We start from the raw sequence: 6,506 nt of genomic DNA, 5'->3' as shown, positions 1-6,506 counted from the left end.
ATACAACAGGTGTAGACCTTACAGTGAAACGCTTACTTACAGGCTCTAACCAATAGTGCAAAAAAGGTATTAGGTGAACAATAGGTAGGTAAAGAAATAAAACAACAGTAAAAAGACAGGCTATATACAGTAGCTAGGCTACATACAGACACCAGTTAGTCAGGCTGATTGAGGTAGTACTACATGTAGATATGGTTAAAGTGACTATGCATATGATGAATAGAGAGTAGCGGTAGCGTAAAAGAGGGGTTGGGGGGGGGCACACAATGCAAATAGTCCTGGTAGCCATTTGATTACCTGTTCAGGAATAGGCTTTGTCGTGCCCTCTTCACGACTGTCTTGGTGTGTTTGGACCATTCTAGTTTGTTGTTGATGTGAACACCAAGGAACTTGAAGCTCTCAACCTGCTCCACTACAGCCCTGTCGATGAGAATGGGGGGGTGTGCTCTGTCCTCCTTTTCCTGTAGTCCACAATCATCTCCTTAGTCTTGGTCACATTGAGGGAGAGGTTGTTATTCTGGCACCACATGGCCAGGTCTCTGACTTCCTCCTTATAGGCTGTCTCGTCGTTGTCAGTGATCAGGCCTACCACTGTTGTGTTGTCTGCAAACTTAATGATGGTATTGGAATTGTGCCTGGCCATGCAGTCATGGGTGAACAGGGAGTACAGGAAAGGACTGAACACGCACCCCTGGGGAGCTCCAGTGTTGAGGATCAGCGTGGCAGATGTGTTGCTACCTACCCTCACCGCCTGGGGGTGGCCCGTCAGGAAGTCCAGGATCCAGTTGCAGAGGGAGGTGTTTAGTCCCAGGATCCATAGCTTAGCGATGAGCTTTGAGGGTACTATGGTGTTGAACGCTGAGCTGTAGTCAATGAATAGCATTCTCACATAAGTGTTATTTTTGTCCAGGTGGGAAAGGGCAGTGTGGAGTGCAATAGAGTTTGCATCATCTGTGGATCTGTTTGGTCGGTATGCAAATTGGAGTGGGTCTAGGGTTTCTGGGATAATGGTGTTGATGTGAGCCATTACCAACCTTTCAAAGCACTTCATGGCTACAGACGTGAGTGCTACGCATCTGTAGTCATTTAGGCAGGTTGCCTTAGTGTTCTTGGGCACAGGGACTATGGTGGTCTGCTTGAAACATGTTGGTATTACAGACTCAATCAGGGACTTGTTGAAAATGTCAGTGAAGACACCTGCAAGTTGGTCAGCACATGCCCGGAGCACACGTCCTGGTAATCCGTCTGGCCCCGCAGCCTTGTGTATGTTGACCTGTTTAAAGGTCTTTCTCACATCGGCTCCTTAGAGCGTGATCACACAGTCGTCCGGAACAGCTGATGCTCTCATGCATGCCTCAGTGTTGCTTGCCTCGAAGCGAGCATAGAAGTGATTTAGCTCGTCTGGTAGGCTCATGTCACTGGGCAGCTCGTGTCTGTGCTTCCCTTTCTAGTCTGTAATAGTTTGCAAGCCCTGCCACATAAGACGAGCGTCGGAGCCGGTGTATTATGATTCAATCTTAGCCCTGTATTGACGCTTTGCCTGTTTAATTGTTCGTCGCAGGGCATAGCAGGATTTCTTGTAAGCTTCCGGGTTAGAGTCCTGCACCTTGAAAGGGGCAGCTCTACCCTTTAGCTCAGTGCGAATGTTGCCTGTAATCCATGGCTTCTGGTTGGGGTATGTACGTACAGTCACTGTGGGGACGACGTCCTCGATGCATTTATTGATAAAGCCAGTGTTCTCCTCAATGCCATCGGAAGAATCCCGGAACATGTTCCAGTCTGTGATTGCAAAACAGTCCTGTAGTTTAGCATTTGCTTCATCTGACCACTTTTTATAGACCGAGTCACTGGTGCTTCCTGCTTTAATTTTTGCTTGTAAGCAGGAATCAGGAGGATAGAGTTGTGGTCAGATTTACCAAATGGAGGGCGAGGGAGAGCTTTGTACGCGTCTGTGTGGAGTACAGGTGATCTAGAATTTTTTTCCCTTTGGTTGCACATTTAACATGTTGATGGAAATTTTGTAGAACTTAGTTCAGTCAACTCTGAGTTAAGTTAACCCTGAGTAAAGCACGTGCATGAGGAGATAAAAAGCCCTCATCAATGGAACGCAGATAACATGATTCATCATGGCAACAGGAGAAAAACGGGCTCGAACCTCCTACTTCACCCGGTGGAGTTAGAAATATTAATGAATGCGTATGCAGAATATGAGTATATATTTAAGAAAAAAATCAATACAATAGCAGCAGCAAAACAACGTGAGCTGGCGTGGCAGAAAATTGCTGACCGAGTCAATGTATGAGTATTAATTGAAAAAAAAGAAAAGTTTTATCTGGAGTGTTCCACTTATTCAACATTTATATAGTGTGTGTGCGTGTGTGTGTGTGTCTGTGTGTGTGCGTGTTAATATTTATGCAGGTGCAACCCAACAGGCACAAAACGTACTTGGCAGCAACTGAAGATGAAATATAAAAATACTTCAAACAGGTAAGGTATAATTTCATTACAAGCAATTGTGATGTTGTTGAGCCTACCCTTCCTAATTAAACAGCATTCAGTGGCTACATTCAACATGTGATATATTTAAGTAGTTAGTGAAAAAGAAAAATCTAAGCAAAAGAAAAGTTACTTTTTCAGCCATCCCAACACTGGCAGTATTTATATTGTCTATTTGAAAGTAAAACCTAATGCCTTTATACATACATGTCTCTACATGTTGTGCTTACTGGACATGTTCAAATTTGACCTCCATTATAGCAATAGAAAAAAGGCTGAGGGCCGAAAAACAGGTGGGGGACCACCACCACCACTCAGAGGCTGAAGAGATGGCCCTCAGTCAAAACAGTGGATGACGTATTGCTGAAGGCATCTCTGGAGGAAGCTCATCTGACCCAACCACCCCCCAGGACACAAGGGCCTACATAAGAAGTTAGTTATTCAAATTCATGATATATGTACATTCATCCTTTTGCCAGTGTTACCTCAGTTACGCCCACACATCCATCTTAGGCACAACTTTGCACACTGATTTTATTGTATCGGTACAATTCTTTGTAATTAACTGCTGTTACTTTTTCAGATTCTTAGTTGTCCTTCAGACATAATCTATTTTAAGGTGACTCAGAGTTATATATTTGAGAAATTGTGATGTGGCCTGCACACTGTTGTAAAATTAAAATTAGGTGGGGCACTTTTCTGGGTAAAGTTATAATTTAACTGTCTAATCTTCTACCAGTTACTGATGGTGTAATCTGTCTGGTGGAGCCTTCTGCCATAACAGACCTCCATGCAGACCTCTTAATACGCCACAGATTTCTCATAATGTATTTAGAGTAGAACACCAAAATTGTTAATTTTCATTGCAGGAGGAGGATAAAGACACCTTGTCAGCTGCCGCAGAGGGAATATACAGAGAGGCCTATTGAGGTTTACACCTTAAAAATAACATCTAACAGTTGATGATAGTGTTATACCATAATAAATCTTCCACCTTCTTTTTCTCTAACAGAGCAATGAAATTACAATGAGGAAGAGGGTCCATCCACCTCCACAGATATTGTTCAGCATAGTGTTTTTTGCCCTTTATTTAACCGGGCGAGTCAGTTAAGAACAAATTCTTATTTACAATGACGGTCTAGGAACAGTGGGTTAACTGCCTTATTCAGGGACAGAACGACAGATTTTTGCCTTGGCAGCTCAGGGATTCAATCTAGCAACCTTTCGGTTACTGTCCCAACACTCTAACTACTAAGCTACCTGCCACCCCAAAATATGAGGCTACAGCATTGGCCCATGACTTGCAATGAAACGAAGTAGACCTGGCACTGTGAAATTCAATGTCATTTTTTTGTGTCCCTATATCTCCCCGTGAAACAGCTGTACAGGGTGTATTTAGAAAAACAAATTGAAAAATGTAATTTAGAAATTGACCACATAAGGCTGCAGATGCAAAAAATAAAAATAGAAATACAACTGCTGGAACATCAGTTAAAGGTGTGTGAGATGCTCACAGATGGATGATTTTACTTGTTTGAACAAAATCAAAATCAAAACTACTGTACTGCATTTGTACTTGCAGGAAATAAAGAAGACTTCATAAAAAGAAAGGCATATTGTCTTTATTTGACACTGGGGAGGTGATGGGTCAATCAGAAATGATGGTAGCATACTGCTCTTCCATCTGGTGTGTCAGTGGGGTGGTCTGGATCGTTCACTGGTTGAGTAGGACATTGTTCTCTAATTGTGGCAATGTTGTGGAGAATCACACAAGCCACAATAATGTCACATGCCCTTTCTGGGGTGACCCTGACCCTACGAAGGCACTGGAACCAGGCCCTGAGCATCCCGATGGTCATCTCTACCCTGGCTCGTGTCCTGCAGTGAGCCAAGTTATAATGTTGCTGCAGGCCGGGCTCAGGGTAAGCAAATAGGGCTGGTATGGGGTACCCTCTGTCACTGAGCAGGTAACCATCGAACTCTCCTATGATAATACGAGGATTCAGTTGCAGTAAGAGGAAACAAAATATTGATTATAATAGGACATAGCTATATATACATATAAACTCACCACGGGCAAATCTAGCGCTCAGTGTACACTCACAAAAAATGTGCTAGTCATGCACAGACCCAGGCCACTTTGCTTCCATGTTGCTGATGATGTGGGCTGCATCACATGATCTTCTCAGTGCAGAACAGTAATTAGCTGTATTGTGAAGTATCTTTCATTTGGTATGCTAAAGGATAATATTTAGGCCTACCTGCACATTAATGCTGTGGAAAGACTTCCTATTCACATAATCTCCTTCATTTACTGAAGGAGCTGTGATAGGAATATGAGTGCCATCTATGCAGCCAATCACACCTGGAAACCCTCAAATATATAAAATTAACTGATTAGTGCTTCAAGTCTCAAAGCTTCATACTAAATAAATTATTGCTTAGACTGATACCTGCAATTCTATGGATTCTTCTTTGAGTCTTGTGGGTCTGTGACTTGGGAACACCACAAGTGTAGAGTAAACGTTTCAGTGCAAGAGTCACATTTCTGACAGCCTGACAGACGGTTGCCTTGGAAATATGCTCAGCGTCACCGATGTTGTATAGGAAACTCCCGTTGGCGAAAAAAAACGAAGTGCAACACAAAGAATTAGTTCCGAACTAAGAGCATGCCCACGATGTGTCATATGAATGATATGAGGGCTGGGAATATTGTTCCGATGAATGATCGATTGTGCAGAAAAACGGAAATGCTCAAACAGATAATCATCAGGGAATGATAAAACTTCCAAGAGGGGTCTGATCACCCTCTCCCGACTGAGATTTCTGCGGAGTATTTGTGCTTCAATATCAACTGTCTCTTCAAGAAAAGGACACGCCATGTCTGACACCTCCTTCAGTCTGCAGGCTTCAGCTAAAGAAGAAGAGGACCTCAGGGTTAGTTGAAGAAAACCTGCTCGCTGGCAGGTTATTTTCACGGAGTATGTTGCCATAGTAACGGACTCAGAGTTAAACTGAACTGGTTTTGTGAAACCGAAAACCCAGAGTTTCCTTCAACTCTGAGTCGACTAACTCTTGAGTTTTCACTAAACCCTCATTCTGAAACAGGGCCCAGATGTATGTCCTTGAACCGATTACTTTAAAATCACACACAGACGAAGTTATAAGGATAATTTTGTTGCTAATTGCAGCCTGCAGTACGTCGGAGAGGTGGCAGTACTGAGCTAGCCTGCAATGTCCCTTCCTAGAGGAGCTGAAACTGCGCATGGAATGTTTCCAAAAACTCCTCCACAGATAGATGAGAACATAGTAGAACATCTTTGACTCCTCCATGTGATAATAACGGCGACACGCTAATAACACTTTCACTTCCTTTGACAATAAACAAAAACACAAATAGACAAAAACAACAGACAACTTAACATTTACATACAGTTGAAGTCAGAAGTTTACATACACTTAGGTTAGGTTGGAGTCATTAAAACTCGTTTTTCAACCGCCCCACAGATTTCTTGTTAAAAAACTATAGTTTTGGCAAGTCGGTTAGGACATCTACTTTGTGCATGACACAAGTAATTTTTCCAACAATTGTTTACAGGCAGATTATTTCACTTAGAATTCACTGTCACAATTCCAGTGGGTCAGAAGTTTACATACACTAAATTGACTGTGCCTTTAAACAGCTTGGAAAATTCCAGAAAATGATGTCATGGCTTTAGAAGCTTCTGATAGGCTAATTGACATAATTTGAGTCAATTGGAGGTGTACCTGTGGATGTATTTCAAGTCCTACCTTCAAACTCGGTGCCTCTTTGCTTGACATAATGGGAAAATCTAAAGAAATCAGCCAAGACATCAGAAAAAAAATTGGTAGACCTCCACAAGTGTGGTTCATCCTTGGGAGCAATTTCCAAACGCCTGAAGGTACCACGTTCATCTGTACAAACTATAGTACGCAAGTATAAACACCATGGGACCACGCAGCCGTCATACTGCTCAGGAAGGAGACGT

At 42.7% G+C, this 6,506-nt stretch overlaps 1 long non-coding RNA gene across 1 annotated transcript; it reads left to right on the top strand.

Annotated features, from left to right (window-relative positions):
* The first annotated feature begins 1,961 nt into the window (after nucleotides 1-1,961).
* On the top strand, nucleotides 1,962-4,086 carry LOC106572668 (uncharacterized). Its single transcript, XR_001321162.2, has 3 exons — nucleotides 1,962-2,487; nucleotides 2,758-2,928; nucleotides 3,366-4,086. It is a non-coding gene; the product is annotated as an uncharacterized lncRNA (long non-coding RNA).
* Nucleotides 4,087-6,506: the final 2,420 nt, after the last annotated feature.

Source organism: Salmo salar, chromosome ssa15 (assembly GCF_905237065.1).
Source record: "Salmo salar chromosome ssa15, Ssal_v3.1, whole genome shotgun sequence".
Classification (NCBI taxonomy): domain Eukaryota; kingdom Metazoa; phylum Chordata; class Actinopteri; order Salmoniformes; family Salmonidae; genus Salmo; species Salmo salar.
The sequence above is the reverse complement of the archived record's forward strand: the minus strand, read 5'-3'. Positions and strand labels throughout refer to the sequence as shown.